Below are 21,902 nucleotides of genomic sequence, written 5' to 3'. Positions count from 1 at the left end.
ACCAATTTTATCCCTTACTATCCTCTTGCTCTTAACATACCTGTAGAAGCTCTTAGGATTATCCTTCACCCTGACTGCCAAAGCAATCTCCTGTCTTCTTTTAGCCCTCCTTATTTCTTTCTTAAGTATTTTCTTACTCTTTTTGTACTCCTCAAGCATCTTATTACCTCCCTGTTGCCTGTACATGTTATACATCTCTTTCTTCTTCTTTATCAGAGTTCCAATATCCCTCGAGAACCAAGGTTCCTTATTCTTATTCATTTTGCCTTTAACCCTGACAGGAACATACAGACTCTGCACTCTCAAAATTTCTCCTTTGAATGCCTCCCACTTACCAATCACATCCTTGCCAGAGAACAACCTGGCCCAATCTACACTTTTTAGATCCTTTCTAATTTCTTCAAATTTGGCCTTTTTCCAGTTTAGAACTTCAACCCAAGGACCAGATCTATCTTTATCCATGATCAAGTTGAAACTAATGATGTTATGATTACTAGAACCAAAGTGTTCCCCTACACACACTTCCATCACCTGCCCTAACTCATTTCCTAATAGGAGATCTAATATTGCATCCTCCCTAGTTGGTACATCTATATATTAATTTAGAAAACTTTCCTGAACACATTTCACAAACTCTAACCCATCTAGACCTTTAACAGTATGGGAGTCCCAATCAATGTGTGGAAAATTAAAATCCCCTACAATCACAACTTTCTGTCTCCTGCAGTTGTCTGTTATCTCTCTGCAGATTTGCTCCTCCAATTCTCACTGACTGTTGGGTGGTCTATAATACAACCTTATTAATGTAGTCATACCTTTCCTGTTTCTCAGCTCCACCCATATGGCCTCGGCAGACAAGCCCTCTAATCTGTCCTGTCGAAGCACTGCTGTAATATTTTCCCTAACTAGCAAAGCCACCCTCACCCTTCATCCCTCTGCCTCTATCACATCTGAAACATCTGAACCCTGGAACATTGAGCTGCCAGTCCTGCCCCTCCTGTAGCCAAGTTTCAGTAATGGCTATGATGTCATAACTCCATCTGTCAATCCAGGCCCTCAGATCTTCTGCCTTTCCCACAGAACTCCTCGCATTGAAATATACACACCATCCACAGAACTACTGCGCCCTAGATGTTTTTTTAAAATTTTCACACCATTCTCTGTAAGCTCTAGAGACTGTTGTGCATAAAAATCACAAGAGATCAGCAGTTTCTGAGATACTCAAACCCTGCCTAGCACCAACAATCATTCCACACTCAACGTCAATGAGATCCTATTCTTCCCCATTCTGACATTTAGCTTGAATTTCTTTAACCATGCCTGCATGCTTTTAAGCATTGAATTGCTGTAGGATAGAAACATAGAAACATAGAAAATAGATGCAGGAGTAGGCCATTCGGTCCTTCGAGCCTGCACCGCCATTCAGTATGATCACGGCTGATCATCCAACTCAGAACCCTGTACCTGCTTTCTCTCCATACCCCCAATCCCTTTAGCCACAAGGGCTATATCTAACTTCCTCTTAAATATAGCCAATGAACCGGCCTCAACTGTTTCCTGAGGCAGAGAATTTCACAGATTCATCACTCTCTGTGTGAAGAAGTTTTTCCTCATATTGGTCCTAAAAGGCTTCCCCTTTATCCTTAAACTGTGACCCCTTGTTCTGGACTTCCCCAACATCAGAAACAATCTTCCTGCATCTAGCCTGTACAATCCCTTTAGAATTTTATACGTTTCAATAAGATCCCCCCTCAATCTTCTAAATTCCAGCGAGTTTAAGCCTAGTCGATCTAGTCTTTCTTCATATGAAAGTCCTGCCATCCCAGGAATCAATCTGGTGAACCTTCTTTGTACTCCCTCTATGGCAAGAATGTCTTTCCTCAGATTAGGGGACCAAAACTGCACACAATACTCTAGGTGCGTTCTCACCAAGGCCTTGTACAACTGCAGTAGAACCTCCCTGCTCCTGTACTCAAATCCTTTTGCTATGAATGCCAACATACCATTTGCTTTTTTCACTGCCCGCTGTACCTGCATGCCCACCTTCAATGACACCCTGTTCTCGTCGCACCTCCCCTTTTCCTAATCGGCCACCGTTCAAATAATAATCTGTTTTCCTGTTCTTGCAACCAAAGTGGATAACCTCACATTTATCCACATTAAATTGCATCTGCCATGAATTTGCCCACTCACCTAACCTATCCAAGTCACCCTGCATCCTCTTAGCATCCCCCTCACAGCTAACACCGCCGCCCAGCTTCGTGTCATCCGCAAACTTGGAGATGCTGCATTTAATTCCATTGTCTAAATCATTAATACATATTGTAAACAACTGGGGTCACAGCACTGAGCCTTGCGGTACCCCACTAGTCACTGCCTGCCGTTCTGAGAAGGTCCCATTTACTCCCACTCTTTGCTTCCTGTCTGCCAACCAATTCTCTATCCACATCAATACCATACCCCCAATACCGTGTGCTTTAAGTTTGCACACTAATCTCCTGTGTGGGACCTTATTAAAAGCCTTTTGAAAATCTAAATATACCACAGCCACTGGCTCTCTCCTATCCACTCAACTAGTTACATCCTCAAAAAATTCTATAAGATTCGTCAGACATGATTTTCCTTTCACAAATCCATGCTGACTTTGTCCGATGATCTCACCTCTTTCCAAATGTGCTGTTATCGCATCTTTGATAACCAACTCTAGCATTTTCCCCACCACTGACGTCAGACTAGCCAGTCTATAATTCCCCTGTTTCTCTCTCGCTCCTTTTTTAAAAAGTGGGGTTACATTAGCCACCCTCCAATCCGCAGGATCCGCAGGATCTAAGGAGTTTTGAAAAATTATCACTAATGCATCCACTATTTCTTGGGCTACTTCCTTAAGCACTCTGGGATGCAGACCATCTGGCCCTAGGGATTTATCTGCCTTTAATCCCTTCAATTTACCTAACACCACTTCCCTACTAACATGTATTTCTCTCAGTTCCTCCATCTCACTAGACCCTCGGTCCCTTACTATTTCCGGAAGATTATTTATGTCCTCCTTAGTGAAGACAGAACCAAAGTAGTTATTCAATTGGTCTGCCATGTCTTTGTTCCCTATGATCAATTTATCTATTTCTGACTGTAAAGGACCTACATTTGTCTTGACCAATCTTTTTCTTTTCACGTATCTATAAAAGCTTTTACCGTCAGTTTTTATGTTCACTGCCAGCTTTCTCTCATAATCTTTTTTCCCTTTCCTAATTAAGCCCTTTGTCCTCCTCTGCTGGTCTCTGAATTTCTCCCAGTCCTCAGGTGTGCCACTTTTTTTTGCTAATTTATATGTTTCTTCTTTGGACTTGATACTATCCCTAATTTCCCTTGTCAGCCACGGGTGCACTACCTTTCCTGGTTTATTCTTTTGCCAAACTGGGATGAACAATTGTTGTAGTTCATCCATGCGATCTTTAAATGCTTGCCATTGCATGTCCACCGTCAACCCTTTAAGTATCATTTGCCAGTCTATCTTAGCTAACTCACGTCTCATACCTTCAAAGTTACCCTTCTTTAAGTTCAGAACCTTTGTTTCTGAATTAACTATGTCACTCTCCATCTAAATGAAAAATTCCACCATTTTATGTTCACTCTTACCCAAGGGGCCTCGCACAACAAGATTGCTAACTAACCCTTCCTCATTGCTCAATACCCAATCTAGAATGGCCTGGTCTCTAGTTGCTTCCTCGACATGTTGGTTCAGAAAATCATCCCGCATACATTCCAAGAAATCCTCTTCCTCAGCACCCTTACCAATTTGGTTTACCCAATCTATATGTAGATTGAAGTCACCCATTATAACTACTGTTTCTTTATTGCACGCATTTCTAATTTCCTGTTTAATGCCATCCCCAACTTCACTACTACTGTTTGGTGGCTGGTATACAACTCCCACCAGTGTTTTCTGCCCCTTAGTGTATGCAGCTCTACCCATATCGATTCCACATGCTCCAGGCTAATGTCCTTCCTTTCTATTGCGTTAATCTCCTCTCTAACCAGCAATGCTACCCCACCTCCTTTTCTTTCCTGTTTATCCCTCCTGAATATTGAATATCCCTGGATGTTGAGTTCCCATCCTTGGTCACTGTGGAGCCATATCTCTGTGATCCCAACTATATCATATTCATTAATAACTATCTGCACATTCAATTCATCCACCTTGTTATAAATGCTCCTCACATTGACACACAAAGCCTTCAGGCTTGTTCTTACAACATTCTTAGCCTTATACAATTATGTTGAAAAGTGGCCCTTTTTGCTTTTTGCCCTGGATTTGCCTGCCTGCCACTTTTACTTTTCACCTTACTACTTTTTGCTTCTACCCTCATTTTACACCCCTCTGTCACTCTGCACTTGTTCCCATCCTCCTGCCACATTAGTTTAAATCCTCCTGAACAGCAGTAGCAAAAGCTCCCCCAAGGACATTGGTTCCAGTCCAGCCCAGGTGCAGACCTTCCTGTTTATACTGGTCCCACCTCCCCCAGAACTGATTCCAATGCCCCAGAAATTTGAATCCCTCCCCCTTGCACCATTTTTCAAGCCACATATTCATCTGAAATATCCTTCTATTTCTACTCTGACTAGCGCATGGCACTGGTAGTAATCCAGAGATTATTACCTTTGTGGTCCTACCTTTTTGTTTATCTCCTGACTCCCTAAGTTCACCTTGTAGGACCTCATCCCGTTCTTTACCTATATCGTTGGTACCTATGTGCACCACAACCACTGGCTATTCACCCTCTCATTCCAGAATGTCCTGCAGCTGCTCAGAGACATCCTTGACCCTTGCACCAGGGAGGCAACATACCATCCTGGAGTCTCGTTTGCGGCTGCAGAAACGCCTATCTATTCCCCTTACAATCGAATCCCATATCTCCCACTCCTTTTCCTTCCCTCCTGTGCCGCAGTGCCACCCATGGTGCAATGAACTCGGCTGTTGCTGCCTTCCCCTGTTGAGACATCTCCCCCAACAGTATCCAAAACAGTAAATCTGTTTAGGAGGGAGTTGACCTCGGGGGACTCCTGCACTACCTGCCTACTGCTATGCTGTCTAGTGTCCACCCCTTCACTTTCTGCCTGTGTAGCCTTTACCTGCGGTGTGGCCAACTCACTGAACGTGCTATTCACGACTTTCTCAGCATTGCGGATGCTCCAGTCACAGCTCCAGACGCTCAATGCGGTCTGCCAGAAGCTGCAGTTGGACACACTTCTTGCACACATAGTCGTCAGGGACACTGGAAGTATCCCTAATTTCCCACATGCTGCAGGATGAACAAACCACGGGGCCGAACTCAGCTGCCATGACCTACCCAATACTTGCCTCAACTTTTGAAACTTTCTCCTTTGAAAGGAACTTACCCGGCCTTACCTCACTGGGAGCAAGCTCGTCCTCAGCCTCTGCTTGCCAAAGCCTCTCAAGACAAAGCCTTCCTACTCTGTCTCCCTCTACTCCATCGCCCACTCCATCTAATGTTCTCTTTAAATACTTCCCCTGCTTCACAGTCCGACTTACACGCACTTGCGCAGCCGTGCCCCCGTTAAACTGATGATTGGCTGATTCGATATTTGCATTTTCGAGCAGGAGTACAGGTGTGCCTAATAAAATGGTCACTAAGTGTAATTGTTCTTTGATCAAATTTGGTGTCTTTGTCTTTATAGATTACATTGATATATCACACATTCATTTACAGATGAGTCTAAATGTTCAGCCTTCCAACCGCTTTGAGGTATATGGAGGGTTTGTTATAAAAGAATGACAATAAAGTCGTACACAATTTAGAATTTGGTGAAGAAGATCTATAAAAGAAAGAAATTATGCTGCAGGACCAGAGTGTAATGGATGCTACATATCATTCTGCGCAAATCAGCAGGCTGCCCAAGATAAGGAGTGAAAATCTCAGTACTGCTCGTGTAACCAAAAAAGGTTAATAAGACAAAAAAAAAGTACCACATATATCTTCACTTAACCGAGAAAATATGTCATTGATTAATGGGCATGGCTCAGAAAATATTAACAATGTCAGATTGCATGGCCAAGAAACAGCTGCAAGATTTGTGATAATCTTGACGGCACCATCTATATGGATTCAAGACAGAAGACTCATCCTTTGAGATAAGGGAATTAATACTAGGTATGTCATGCTGAGAATGAGGAAAGGAGAGAAGGTTAATGATGTCTCTTTTTACCTTCTACAGAAGAATCCCGCAAGGTAACTCAGCAAAAAGAAGGATGACAATTGACCAATCAAATGTCTTTTTTTCCCTTTCTTTATCATAATGGGAATCAGTTGTAATGGCTTGAGATAAGGTGGTACACTTTATCATTCAATAGCCTGAAGCAATGCTGATGCAGCTAATAAACACCAACATAACCATGGTAAGGTAAGTAATCAGCATCTGATTGGAAAGATTTTCAACTTTTTTTATAATCTTATAAAAATATAAAAAGTTTGGCTGTCGAAGAGTGCCCTATAAATAAATTTAGTTTTGAAGGCAAAAGGATTATGTGAATGTCAAAGATGCAAAGAGAGATTTAATCCAGTTCAGAATCTGGGCTTAAGTTGCCTTATGAAGTGCATGCAAGAACAGTTGGGCAAATCAAGAGAGACACAAGAAACTACAGATGCTGGAATCTGGAGCAGCACACTGCAATCTGCTGGAGGAACTCAATGGGTTGAGCAGCATCTGTGGCTGGAAAGGAATTTTCAACATTTCAGTCAAAACCCTGTCTCAGGAGTCACAATCTCAATCAGCACAGGTGCAACTCAAGGCTATGCACTTAGCCCTCTGCTCTACCTGATTTATGTTAATGACTGTGAGACTAAGCACAGCTCCAATCTATATTTCAGTTTGCTGACAACACCACTGTCATTGGTCGAATCAAAGGTAGTGCTGAATCACCATAAAAGAGGGAGACTGAAAACCTGGCTGAGTGGTGCCACAACAGCAACTTTTCACTCAGTGTCAGCAAGACCAAGGAGCTGATTATTGGCTTCAGGACAATGAAACTAGAGGTCCATGAATCAGTCCTCAACAGAGGATCAGAGGTGGAGAAGGTCAGCAACTTTAAATTCCTCGGTGTTATTTTTTGGAGGAACTGTCCTGGACCCAGCACGTAAATGCAATTACGAAGAAAGCACAGAAAGTCTCTGCTTCCTTAGGAGTTTATGAAAATTCAGCATAACATCTAAATCTTAGACAAACTTTCATAGATGTGTAGTGGAATGTATATTGACTGGCTACATCACAGCCTGGAATGGAAACACCAATGCCCTTGAACAGAAAATCAACATAAAGCATTAGATGCAGTCCAGTCCATCACAGGTAAACACTTCACCACCATTGAGCACATCTGCTTGAAACACTATCACAGGAAAGCGGCATCCATCCCAGGGACCCTCACCACCTCGGACGTGCTCTCTTCTCACTGCTGGCATCAGGAAGGTAAGGTACAGGAGCCTCAGGACTCACACCACAGGTTCAAGAACAGTTATTACCCCTCAACCAATGCTCTTGAACCCAAGGGGATAACTTCACTCAGTTCACTTGTCCCATCATTGAAATATTCTCACTACCTGTGGACTCACTTTTAAGGACTCTTCCTCTCATGTTTTCAATATTCATAATTTATTTACTTATTATTATTATTTCTTTCTTTCTTTTTGTATATGCACAGTTTGTTGTCTTCTGCACACTGGCTGAATACCCAAGTTTGTGCAGTCGTTCATTGATTCTGTTATGGTTATATTCTGTAGATTTATTTATTGAGTATACCCACAAGGAAATGAATTTCAGACTGTATATGGTGGCACGTATGTACTTTGATGATGAATTTATTTTGAACTTTGAGTGGTTGCATCAAGGATTTCCATTGACAAATCAGAAAGAATTGAACTCAATGCTGAATTACAGAACTTCTCCTTCTGAAAGGAGGACTGTGAGGAGAATGTTATGAAAACATTTATGAAGTACAGTAGTCAGTAATAGTTTGAATTAAAATGTTTATAACTACAATCATCTGCTTTAAGCTGACTGTCACTGACAAACAGAAAATGAGAGAGAGTAGAAAACTGACAAAAGGCAAAACAAAAGAGAGATGAAAATTTGCCAAAAACTTATTGTTCTTGTGTGATAAAGCTAAAAATAAATAGTATTCACAAAGTAGAAAAGTCACCTCCTGGATTAAAACAGAAATTGCTGGAAATAGAGAGTTCTCTTGGCCTGAAACACTAACTTTGTTTCCCTTTCCCTTTGCCAGACCCTTTGATTATTTCCTCCATGCTGTTTTTACTTCAGGTTTCCACACCTGCAGGATTTTGCCACTGCTCCCCAAATTTCTGAGGGAAATAGTTGAAATTACTGGAGACTGCAGCCACAATATACCAATTAGCTATGAAGATAGTGCCATGGGAATGGAACACTGCAAATCTGACACTCATATAACTTGTAGCGGCTTTATGCACGCAATTGGAAATAGGTTGAGCAGAAAAAAATTAAGAGGAACAAGTGAAGAACATGATTTTGAGTCACTATAAATTGGCTTTAAAGAACATGTTAAATTATGTTTTAATAAGGCTCCTAAATACTTGTAGGTTTTAAAAAGTGACTGAATTTTTGTCTAAAAGCAGTTTAATGGAGCAGGCTTACAGTGAAACATATTTCCATCAGGTTCAAGAACAGCTACTTCCCTTCAACCATTCGGTTCTCGACCACCTGACAAAAAGCAACCTGTACAGTGACTAGCGGGCCGCTGACCTGTGTGGTGGAACAAAGGCACGTGGGAGTACAAATACATCACTTAACGAAAATGACCGCACAAAGAGACAAGGTGGTGAAGAGCGTGTTTATCATGTTGGCCTTCATCTTTCGGGACATTAGGGTTTAGGATTGTGCATTGTAGTCATACAAGTCGTAGGTGAAGTTGCACTTGGAGCATCGTGTACCGTTTTGGTCACGCTGTTACAGGAAAGACACTGTCAATCTGAAGAGGGTGCGGAAGAGTATTAGGAGAATGCTGCCTGGACTCGAGGGCCTGAATTATAGGGAGAGGCTGACTACACTGGATGTTTATTACCTGCAGCTCAGGAGAATGAGATGTGATGTCACAGAAGTTTATAAAATCTTGAGGGGTGTGGATAAGGTGGACAGTCATAGTCCTTGCTGCGTTGGGGAGTCTAAAGCTAGAGGGCACAGATAAAAGAGAGGAGAGATTTAAAAGAGACCCAAGAGGTCTTCACACAGAGGGTGGAGAATACCTGGAATGAGGTGTCAAAGGAAATAGCTGAGGTAAGTACAATTGCAACATTTAAGAGGTATTACAGACACTTACACTACACGCTGCATCCGCAAAGCAAACAGCATTATGAAGGACCCCACGCACCCCTCATACAAACTCCATCCTGCCATCTGGGAAAAGGCACCGAAGGAATAGGGCTGTCACGACCAGACTATGTAACAGTTTCTTCCCCCAAGCTAACAGATTCCTCAATACCCAGAGCCTGGACTGACACTTTACTGCCCTATTGTCTTGTTTATTATTTATTGTATTGCCTGCACCTTTTTGTGCACTTTATGCAGTCCTGGGTAGGTCTGTAGACCAGTGTAGTTTTTTCCTGTATTGTTTTTACGTAGATCAGTGTAGTTTTTGTACTGTTTCATGTAGCACCATGGTCCTGAAAAACGTTGTCTCGTTTTTACCGTGTACTGTACCAGCAGTTATGGTCGAAATCACAATAAAAAGTGACTTGACTTGACTTGATTTGGATAGGTACATGGAGGGAGGGTTTTGGTGGGGGGTGATGGGCTGAATGTGTGCAACTGGGAGCAGCAAAGTAGATGCTGTGATCAGCGTGGAACAGATGGGCTGATGGACCTACTTCTGTGCTGTATTAATCTACTATTACATGTTAGACCGTAGAGTTCCATTTTGAATATAAGGTACACCATAAGCTTGAGCGGGGTTCCCAAACTGGGATCAATGGACTCCTTGCATAATAGTATTGGTCTATAGCATTAAAAAGGTTGAGAACCCCCGAGCTAGAGGAACTACAGTATTCGACCCAGACTCTGCCTCCCCATTCAATCATGGCTTTGTTTTCCAACCCCATTCTCCACCCTTTCCCTGTAACCCTTAATCTCCTTAGCTATTTACACTAGAGGATATTTGAAATTTAATTGTGGCACACAGATCTTGCTCTTTTGAACCTAATAAGATTAATGTACATTCTGATAAGTACGCTAATTAGCTACCATAATGTGGTCCCTTGCTCAGTTACAAAAAAGGATAGCGACACTCCGAAAACCTCACAAGATGGATATAATGAGTCTGAGGAGGTCCTGGCTCCAGAACCCAGAATCTCTTGAAGTGTGGAATAAAAAAAATGAGCAGAAAAATCATCACATGTCCAGTCATTCATTCTCTTGCAGATCAATACTGCACTGTGCCAGCAGATGAATGGCAGCAGGAGACCACCCACCTGCCCAAGACTGAGGAATGGTGCACAATCACAGACCAAAAGCAAAGAGCAGAAAGAAAGGAGACAGGTAAAATTTGGTATGCAAATTAGGGAAGACAAAAGGTCACATTACCTCGACTGCAATTGTCAAATACCCTTCCCATCAATTGTTCTAAGTAGAAATAGTTTCAAGTAATTTAGTGATTGCTTGTTAAAGGTGATCCACTTAGTGCATAATTTTTTTCAGATAAACTCGTACATCAACTGAAATGACAGCCAAGGTGATGATGCAAGCAAGATAAATCACCTTTTTATTAAGAATTTATCTTAACACCATTTTGGAAGGATCTGGACAAACAAGGAAGCTAGACTAAAGATTTAAAGATCAAAGATTAGCTTTATTTGTCACGTGTACGTTGAAAGATACAGAGAAATTAGTCATTTGCATAAATGACCAACACAACCAGAGCATGCACTGGGGGCAGCCCACAAGTATCGCCATTCTTCCAGCACCAACATAGCACGTCCACAAATTAATAACCCTAACCCGTAGATGTTTGGAAAGTGGGAGGAAACCGGCGCTCCAGGAGGAAACCCTCACAGTCACAAGGAGAAAGTATAAAAGCCTTACAGACAGTGGCAGGAATCAAAGCCCTGTCTTCGAGCTGGCACTGTAATCATTCCATTAACTGCTACATTGCTATGCTCCCCTCAGTAAAACCCTGTTGTAGCAACAGAAACTGACCATATTCATTTTTGCCAATCGAAAGGTTAAACATTTTTGAGAATGGTAAAATGGATGGGAAGAGGCACAAGTTAAGCACCTGCTGTTTGATGTATCAATAGCATTTGAACTTCTTTATTGAAAATATTAATGCATGAAAACATTAAATAAATAAAAAGTATTTGAAAAGCCTTCTGATAATTTCAAAAGTTCAAAGTAAATGTATTGTCAAAGTACATATACATCACCATATGCAACCCTGACATTTGTTTTCTTGCAGTCATACTCAATAAGTCCATAATAAAGCAATAGCAATAATAGAATCAATGAAAGACAGCACCAACCAGTGGGCAAAAGGCAACTAACTTTGCAAATACAAAATAAAAAATGATAATAATAATAAATAAATAAGCAATAAACATCAAGAACATGAGATTAAGAATCCTTGAAAGTGAGTCCATAGGTTGTGGGAACAGTTCAGTGAAATTGGTGCAAGTGCCTGAAGGATGAGGGATAAGAATCGTTCCCAAACCTGATGGTGTGAGCACTAAGGCTCTTGCAACTTCTTCCTAATGCCAGCAGTGAGAAGAGAGCATGACCTGCATGGTGGGGGTCCCTGACGATGGATGCTGCTTTCCTACAACAAATCTTCATGTAGGTTTACCAGTGATGGACTGGGCCATACCCATTACTTTTTGTATGATTTTCTGTTCAAGGGCATTGGTTTCTCCATACCAGGCTGTAATGCAACTAGTCAATATACTTTCCACTCTACACCTATAGAAGTTTATCAAAGTTTTAGATTTCATCCTGAACCTTTGCAAACTCCAAGGGAAGTAGAGGCGTTACCGTACTCTCTTCATAACTGTACTTATGTGCTGGGCCCAGGAGACATCTGCCAAAATGATAACACCGAGGAATTTAAAGTTGCTGACCCTCTCCACCTCTGACCCTCCAATGAGGACTGGCTCATGGACCTCTGGTTTCCTCCTCCTGAAGTCAATAATTACTTCCTTGGTCTTGCTGACATTGAGTAAGAGGTTGCTGGAGTGGCACCACTCAGCAAGATTTTCAGTGTTGAGTTGCCACCACCTTTGATTCATCCTAAGTGAGTTGGAAATGATGCAGGGGCTCAACCCGAAACATCAACTGGCTCTTTTTGCCTCCATAACTGCCACTCAACCCACCCACAGGTTTCGTAGCATAGTTTGTTTCTTGCCTGAAGCAGGAGGTTCCAGAGACTCCTCTAAATTAATTGGTTCCAAATTTCCATGTAGGTACAGAAGCTATAAAAAAGTGATTTGTTTGTAAGTTGAAGGAATTAAAGAAATTTCACTTATGGGTGGCTGCTCACCAGATGGTGTAAAACACAAGTACATAATTTCATATATCATATTTACCAAATCCACCTGCACATACCAAGATATCTCTGCTCAAATCAAAATGTTAAGTAACATTCAAAGCAAGAAATTCTATTTCTGGCCTTTTTAGCCTGAGGAGGTAGGAACATTTTTCTGTTATCAGATTGGATTGGAAAAACCCAGAGAAAGCCGATAGTCCCAACCTGTCTGTAGAACCCACAGTTTATTTCATCTAAACTCATCTATCTGTAACACAGAGAGATTCTGCAAAGGCTGAGAATCTAAGCAACACACACAAAATGCTGGAGGAACTCGGCAAGTCAGGCAGCATCTATGGAGAGGAATCTTGGCCCAGAACATCAAATGGTTATTCCTCTCCATAGATGTTGCCTGCATGAGTCCTTCTGGCATTTTATATATGTTTCTGTTCTACCTATTATGTCTTTCTCCTCAAGCTCTATGACCTGTGAATACCTCTTTAGCATTGCTGCATTATGCTTTTCTTCCTTAACTGTCCACTGTTCTCAGCGGGTCCAATATCATAGCATTGGAGAGGGATAGGAACAGACAAGTTAGGGAAACGTTTAATTGGTGTAAGGGAAAATATGAGCCTATCAGGCAGGAACTTGGAAGCATAAATTGGAAACAGATGTTCGCAGGGAAACATACGGAAGAAATGTGGCAAATGTTCAAGGGATATTTGCGTGGGGTTCTGTATGGGTACCTTCCAATGAGACAGGGAAAGGATGGTAGGGTACAGGAACACTGGTGTACAAAGGCTGTTGTAAAGCTAGTCAAGAAGAAAAGAACAACTTATGAAAGGTTCAAAAAACTAGGTAATGATAGAGATCTAGAAGATAATAAGGCTAACAGGAAGGAGCTTAAGAATGAAATTAGGAGAGCCAGAAGGGGCCATGAGAAGGCCTTGGCGGACAGGATTAAGGGAAACCTCAAGACATTCTACAAGTATGTCAAGAGCAAGAGGATAAGACATGAAAGAATTGGATCAATCAAGTGTGACTGTGGAAAAGTGTGTGTGGAACCAGAGGAGATGGCAGAGGGATTTAATGAATACTTTGCTTTAGTATTCACTACAGAAAAGGATCTTGGCGATTGTAGGGTTGACTTACAGTGGACTGAAAAGCTTGAGCATGTAGATATTAAGGAGGAGGATGTGTTGGAGCTTTTGGAAAGCATCAAGTGGGATAAGCCAGTGGGACCAGACGGGATGTACCCCAGGCTACTGTGGGAAGCGAGCGAGGAGATTGCTGAGCCTCTGGCGATGATCTTTGCGTCATCAATGAGGATGGAAGAGGTTCTGGAGGATTGGAGAGTTGCAGGTGTTGTTCTTTTATTCAAGAAAGGGAGCAGAGATAGCCCAGGAAATCATAGACCAGTGTGTCTTACCTCATTGGTTGGTAAGTTGATGGAGAAGATCCTGAGAAGGATTTATGAACATTTGGAGAGGCATAATATGATTAGGAATAGTCAGCATGACTATTGTAAATTACTATGATTGCACATTGCTTTCTAAAAGCTCCAACACATCCTCTTCCTTAATATCTGCATGCTCAAGCTTTTCAGTTCACTACCTCACTATTTTGTTCTTTGTTCTTTTCTTGCACAGCTTTTTAAATTCTTATTTAAACTTACAGAAATTTCTATGTATTGCTCTGTACCGCAATAAGCCGCAAGAAAGCAATAAACTTCATGACATTGGTCAGAGATAATAAACCCAATTCTGATTTTGGTAAGAGAAATTTCCCAACCAAATGCCATTTAGCAAGCATTGGAAGCCACTCTTGATTGTGAGAAGCTGAAGAACAGGGTTTCAGGGATTTGAAGAGACAATGACAGCATTTTAACAGAAAATAAAGGCACGCTTTTTGTGCTATGCAGAACTACCAGATATTTATGAAATATGACTAAGTACCCCTATAAAGTATATAGAGTGGGCATATAGATAAGCATTCAGTGCAGTTTTCAGTCTGTTCCGAAGTGGTGTACGAGGTGATTATGATTATGATAAAGTAAAAATAAGGATAAAAACTGGGCTCAAAAAATCTGAGGTAACATGTGAACTTTCCAAACATGAACCAGGACCAAAAACAAACCATAAGTACAAGAGATTCTGCAGATGTTGGAAATCTTGAAGAACAGACACAAAATGCTGAAGGAGCTAGCATTTTCACCCAGTGGTTGGTAAATCTGTGGAATTCATTGCCACAATGACTGTGGAATCGATGTTGCTAGGTTCTTTATTAGTAAGGGTGTCAAAGGTTACGGGGTGAAGGCAGGAAAATGGGGTTGAAAGGATAATAAATCATCCATGATGGAATGATGGAACAGACTCATGGGCCAAATGGTCTATTTCTAGGCTGATGTCTTATGCTCTAATTCAGTAGGTCAGGAGCACCTATGGAGGGGAATGAACAGTCAAAGTTTCAGGCTGACACCCTTCACCAAGTCTTGTCGAAGGGTTCCAGCCCAAAACATCGACTGTTTATTCCCCTCCATAGATGGTGCCTGACTTGCTGGCTTCCTTCAGCATTCTGTGTGTGTTACCGAAAACAATATTTATATTGGAGCAACCTCGATGGAAAGATCTTGAAGAGGATATCAAGCTGACTGATCTACTCGAGTCTTCATTGAACAGAATGGTTGAGTTAGAAATACCACAGGATGTTATTGCAGATAGGATCAGCAAAGATTAAGTTCTGCCCTTGTATAAAATGACTGTGGTAACGGCAATTCTTAGGAAAAATAGTAAGCTTATCTGAAGCAAAGAAATGTTTGTCATTTGAAAATCTCAATGATTTCATGAAAGATTATCCTTCCAATAACCCAATGTGTCAGTACTCAACAAGCTATTTAAGAAGTATTGAAGCCAATTCAGAGATCAACAACAACAATCCAGAATGCTCACTTCTTATATGCAGTGGCCACTTTGTTAGGTACACTTGTACACCTGCTCATTAATGCAAACTTTAATCAGTCAATCATATGGTAGCAACTCAATGCATAAAAGCATACAGACACAGTCAGGAAGTTCAGTTGTTGTTCAGACCAAACATCAGAATGGGGAAGGAATATGATCTAAGTGACTTCCACTGTGCAGTGATCGTTGGTGCCAGACAGGATGGTTTGCGTATCTCTAAAATTGCTGATCTCCTGGGATTTTCATGTACTCTAGAGTTTATAGAGAATGGTACGAAAAACTAATGAAAACATCCAGTGAGCGGCGGTTCTGTGGGTGAAAATGCCTTGTTAATGAGAGAGGTCAAAGGAGAATGGTCAGACTGGTTCAAGCTGATGGAAAGGTGACAGTAACTCAAATAAATACAGTCACAACAATGGTGTGCAGAAGGGCATCTCTGAATGCACAACACATCGAACCTTGAAGTAGCTGAGCTACAGCAGCAGAAGGTCATGTACATAGATCCAGTGGCCACTTTTTTAGGTACCAGAGGCACCTAATAAAATGGCCACTGCATGGATCTGTCATACTCATCAGAACATTCAACTGAGAGCTGGAAGTGAGAACGCACAACTCAGTGTGTTGGTTCACATAGACGTGCCTGTCAAAGTGATACATGAACAAACTTCAACAATCTTTGCTGTCACCCTAATGTAACTCAGTGAGGAAATGCCAGGATATTTCCTTACAATACTACTACATCTCTGACAGCTCTGAGAACATTTTCATTGCAAATGACATTCAAATCCTAGATTGTTAACATGACATCCTATATAATCGCAGGTGACTGCAATATGAGTTGTGACACAGAATCAGCGCTTTGCTTCGTAGAGATCATATTCGCAGCACTTGAAATTGTTACAGAAAGGTCACAGGACACCGTACGGTGCACAAGCACGAATATAACGCTCAACACAACGACTCTGTGAAATTAAAGCTGCAATAAAGCAAAGTGTCCCTTCCTGTGGGTAACAACGTTCCAGACACAAAAATAGAAACAGGTCATAGAAAGTGCACCCTCTAGTGACATCACACCTAATCTGCAAGATCCGCACAAATCTTGAAATTAATTTACTATTTCACCTACCCCAGATCTTGTGTTAAGTAAATAATCACATTGTAACCCTCCAATTGCAAACAGAATTCATTATACACATTGCTCATAAAGGCTGTCAAAGATTGTGAGAACCAAGCAAATGCCAAGGGAGAAAATGTACTTCCCAGGAATAGATCATTTGGTTTAATAGAAAAAATTACTAACTTTCCGGGTGTCAATGCTAAATCTGTAAGAATTGTTATAAATGTCAGAGTGACCCACAGGACAAGAGTCAGTTTTGCCAATCTGCGGTGCAGTAATAAGTGAGGATCACTAGTCAGTCCTACTTCCATAAAAGCTATCATTCCAAAGGTTGACGTTGTCATGGCAATGTTTGGTGCACTGAAATGTCACAAGATCACACCAAGGCAATGGCGAAGTAGAGAGATTTATGTGATCATTAATGAATTGTGTCCACATAGCTCATGTTAAAGGGAAACCATGGAAGTGAGAACGTTAAACTCCAGATCACTCATGGGGGAGAGAGACAAGTGCTTTTCCTGCTAATCTCATTTTAGTACATTTCCTTTTAAAGAACATGGTGTGTATATCCTCTTTAAAACTGTTTTGTTCTAAGCTTACACAGTCTTTGTAAACTCTGTTTACAAACAGAGTTTGGTAATAAGGAAAGCAACTATTTCTTCTACATGATGGAGCAAGGAACTTGTTTAATGAATCACGCAGATCAAAGACTTAATGGTCACAATTTACAACTTCCTTACTGAGGAAGGCCAGGCGCTGGCTGGTATGGCTCTGCACAGTGCTGGGCGGTCCTGAAAGAGCTCGCATCACATGATAGGGATTGGTCAGTTATCAAGCACAAAACAATAAATAACTTTGAATGTTAGCCATTGTCTCTGACATCCGGGAAAATTCAACAATACTAAAAGCTATTCAGAGCTAACCACAACACAAAAAAGTTTTAAAATATATTCTTAAGAATATTTAAAGACACTCAGATGGGATGGTGGTGAATATTGATGGCTCGGGCTGAGGCGTTTGATGTTGCGGTATTTGCCGAGCTTGGCAATTCGCTTGCAGACATTTCGTCACCAGTCGAGGTGACATCCTCAGTTTGCATTTGTTGGTGTTTCTCTCTGGGAGCGCTCACATTTACTTGGGCCCCCATTTGCTTGCCTCAGTCCTGATTGGCTATCCCTTCAATTGGCATTTGAGTTCTCTTGGCTCACATTTCTTTGGCTCTTCAGGACTCGTAGATAGTGTCTATTTCAATATGTTCATTCAGAGAGTTATCAAAAGAAAACAATGTTTCTAAAAATTCTTGTGCATGGTTCGAACAGGAACCAATATAAACCCGAGCATTCCTAGACAGAAACTCCGACAACTGTGCGCTGAGCGTGTCATCTCAACTGGTGACGAAAAGGTAATTGCCAAGCTTAGCAAACACCACAAATCATACTCTTACACAAAATGCTGGTGGAACGCAGCAGGCCAGGCAGCACCTATAGGGAGAAGCATTGTCAACGCTTCGGGCTGAGACCCTTCGTCAGGACTAATGGAAAAAAGAGATAGTATGAGATTTGATAGTGGGAGGGGGAGGGGGAGAACCAAAATGATAGGAGAAGACAGGAGGGGGAGGGATGAAGCTAAGAGCTGGGAAGTCGATTGCCAAAAGGGATACAAGGCTGGAGAAGGGGGAGTATCATAGGATAGAAGGCCTAGGAAGAAAGAAAGGGGGAGGGGAGCACCAGAGGAAGGTGGAGAACAGGCAAGGATTTATTGTGAGAGGGAAAGAGAGAGAGAAAAATAGGGATGGGGTAAGAAGGTGAGGAGAGGCATTAACAGAAGTTAGAGCAATCAACGATCATGCCATCAGATTGGAGGCTACCCAGACAGAATATAAGGTGTTGTTCCTCTAACTTGAGTGTGGCTTCATCCCAACAGTAGAGAAGGCCATGGACTGACATATCGGAATGGGAATGGGACGTGGATTTAAAATGTGTGGCCACTGGGAGATCCTGCTTCCTCTGGCGGATAGAGCATAGGCGTTCAGCGAAACGATCTCCCAGTCTGCGCCAGGCCTCACCAATATATAGAAGGCAACACCAGGAGCGCCGGACACAGTATATCACACCAGCACTCTCACAGGTGAAGTATTGCCTCACCTGGAAGGACTGTCTGAGGCCCTGAATGGTGGTGAGGGAGGAAGTGTAAGGGCAGGTGTAGCACTTGTTCCACTTACAAGGATAAGTGCTGGGAGGGAGATCGGTGGGAAGAGATGGGGGTACAAATGGACAAAGGAGTCATATAGGGAGTGATCCCTGCAGAAAGCAGAAGGGGGGGAGGGAAAGATGTGATTGGTGGTGGGATTTCATTGGAGATGGCAGAAGTTACGGAGAATTATATGTTGGACACGGAGGCTGGTGGAGTGGTAGGTGAGGACAAGAGGAACCCTATCCCTAGTGGGATGGCGGGAGGATGGGGTGAGAGGAGATGTGCGTGAAATGGGAGAGATGCGTTTGAGGGCAGAGTTGATGGTGGAGGAAGGGGAGCCCCTTTCTTTAAAAAAGCAGGACATCTCCTTTGTCCTGGGATGAAAAGCCTTATTCTAAGAACAGATGCGGCAGAGATGGAGGAATTGAGAGAAGGGGATGGAATTTTTACAAGTAACAGGGTGGGAAGAGGAATAGCCCAGGTAGCTGTAAGAGTCTGTGGGCAGATTTACTCATGTTTGCATTTTTAAAAAACCATATTCTTAGGTATTTTTAAGCAAACTCAAATTAATCGAAGAGAAATGAAAGTTACCTCATACTTAACTTTGTCTCTGGCAGCCATTTTTCTTCATTGAAATGAATGGAATTTGCCTTCTGTCTCTAGATCTGACCCACTGAACAGATTCTCCTGATAGAAGGTTCTTCACTCCATGTGGAGTGTGATTGGCAGACTCCCAGCAAGTATCTAACAGGATGTCCAGAGGCTGCCAAAGATGTCCCCAGCTTCCTGCCAGATGGAAGAGCCAACTTTACCTGAGGAAAGCAAACCCAATGATTCCCACAAGGAATTTCTTTAACCAGAGAATGGGGAATCAGTGGAATTCTTTGCCACACACACCTATGGAGGCCAAGCCTATGTGTATATTTAAGACAGAGGTTGATAGATTCTTAACTGATCAGGCATGAAGGAATATGGGGAGAAGGCAGGAGATTGGGGATGAGAGGAAAATTGGATCAGCCATGATGGAATGGTGGAGCAGGCTCAATGGGCCAAATTGTCTAATTCTGCTCCTGTATCTTATGATCTTGTGGTCTTATGGAACGGAGATGAGGCAGATAGCCCGTCAGGGTAAATGTGCAACTCAATAGCTGTGAAAGATTTTTCAACAATAAGTGTGTACTTAAAGCATAGTGAAGGAATTTCTACTGAAAACTCCCTAATGCATTCAGCATTACAACAAAGTAAATCAAATTGCTGTGAATTATGACCTGTCTCCCTCTATGTATAATCTTGCAGCTGAGGGGAGCAAGATCTCTGAGCCAGTAATAAAGTTCACCTTGCTTTTCACCTTGCTCCTATGCTAAAGGATATTTTTCAAAGCAAAAGCGTCAGAAATTCTTGTTAAATACTTTGGGCCAATTTGTGCCTATTTATTCCTCCACAGATAGAGAGAATTATTGATAATGTACAAGGAATGGATGAATAAGAAAAGTGGTTATTTTAGTGTGATAAAAAATTACTACATGATTCAACCTGGAGACGATAGACGATGTTTTTAATCTGAGACATTTTATAATACTGTCCTCTGAGGGAGCAAGTAGTGATTAGCGCATCGCTTTACAGTGCCAGCTGTAAGTTTGGGGTTTGATTCCTGCCGCTGTCTGTAAGGAAATTGTACATTCTCCCTGTGGCTACGTGGGTTTCCTCCAGCTGTTCCAGGTTCCTCCCACAACCCAAAAACGTAAAACGTACAACTAGGGTTATGGGCATATCTATGTAAGCATCAAAAGTGTGCTGACACTTATGGGCTGCTTCAGCTTTGGCTAATTTGATTTGATGCATTTCTTAGGCACCTTGGATATTTTTAATATAAATTTTGTTTTGCATGTTTATTTTTTTGTCTTCTGCATTAGTGTGTCAGTAGGAAAGAGAAAAGTTTAATTTTCCAAATATTCATTTTCCAAAAAATTAGATGTTACAAAGAAATGTTTGTATTTCATTGACAAAAGTAACATATTAAAAGAATAGACTACATTTCAAATAAAATCTTGAATACTTTGTAGATATATAACACAGTGCATGATTAAACAAAAAAAACAAAGCTAATGCTCAATGACATAACAAGTTGAATGAACTAAACTGATTAACTGAAACAGAAACGGATGTAGAAATAATCAAACTGGGTGATAGCCAAATTAAAATGTGAGGGTGTGGCGGATGTGACAGTTTAATCTTCAAATCATCAATTCTTACACCATGGCAAAAAGTGACCATAGCAACAAGACACAAGGTGGTCATCCTGCATCAGGGAGGTCTCCCCCAAACAGAAATTTCATGGCTGAAAGGAGTTTCAAGATGTGCTCACTGGCTACTTTATCATGGATGGTAAAAGGAACCAGAAATTTCCAAAACTTATGTGTGGCATTTCCATTTAACACTATTTTACCATAGGTATGTTTGCCATCCTTCAGGGAATGTGGCATGCAAATGGTGGATGGATCTGCAGTCAAGTCTCCACAATACTGGTCCTTCTGTTTATACCACATTCAGGGTCAATATGGCTTGTTGGTTGTTGTATTTCACCGTTACAGCTGTCATTCCCACAGGAGTTATCTTTTCACCTGTATAAGTTCTTAGTTGGATATCTGCAGATTTCAGTTCAATATCTTTGAAATGCCATTCAAACTCATTTTGTAGAATGCCTGAAATAGCTTAGCCAATGTCTAATTCCATTGTAATTAATTTGCTGTTCACTTCTGGTGTAAGCCATGTTGCTTGTGTATTGTTAGCTTTCACATTTTAAATCTCAAGGCTACACAGTCCTTCTGTCAATCTCATCATTATCAGATTTTACATCAACAGCATGCAAATTAGTGCTTTTTTGAAACTACAACTTGACATTTTAGCTTTTTCTATTCCCCTTGCATTTTTTGTCTACCCAACATATTTGTATCTATTCTACTTTGTTGTATTTTCTGCCTTTAAACCTGCATTAGTCTTGTGTATATGCGCCCCTGACACAATGGTAACACAATTTGTTCAGCCAGTAGGTTTCTGTTTAGACATTGCAATTTTG

The 21,902-nt window shown here is 41.5% G+C and overlaps 2 long non-coding RNA genes across 2 annotated transcripts in view; one reads left to right on the top strand and one right to left on the bottom strand.

The window, feature by feature from the left end:
* LOC132379247 (uncharacterized) overlaps positions 1-16,745 on the bottom strand; it is a 79,966-nt gene extending 63,221 nt beyond the window's left edge. The window contains exon 1 of the long non-coding RNA XR_009507343.1: positions 16,643-16,745. This is a non-coding gene — a long non-coding RNA (uncharacterized LOC132379247). The remainder of the gene's footprint in view (positions 1-16,642) is intronic.
* Positions 16,746-17,627: 882 nt separating this feature from the next.
* LOC132379246 (uncharacterized) lies at positions 17,628-20,296 on the top strand. Its single transcript, XR_009507342.1, has 3 exons — positions 17,628-18,035; positions 18,557-18,760; positions 19,490-20,296. It is a non-coding gene; the product is annotated as an uncharacterized LOC132379246 (long non-coding RNA).
* Positions 20,297-21,902: the final 1,606 nt, after the last annotated feature.

Source organism: Hypanus sabinus, chromosome 21 (assembly GCF_030144855.1).
Source record: "Hypanus sabinus isolate sHypSab1 chromosome 21, sHypSab1.hap1, whole genome shotgun sequence".
Lineage (NCBI taxonomy): Eukaryota > Metazoa > Chordata > Chondrichthyes > Myliobatiformes > Dasyatidae > Hypanus > Hypanus sabinus.
Note: the sequence above shows the minus strand (reverse complement) of the source record. Positions and strands in the feature narration are given on the sequence as shown.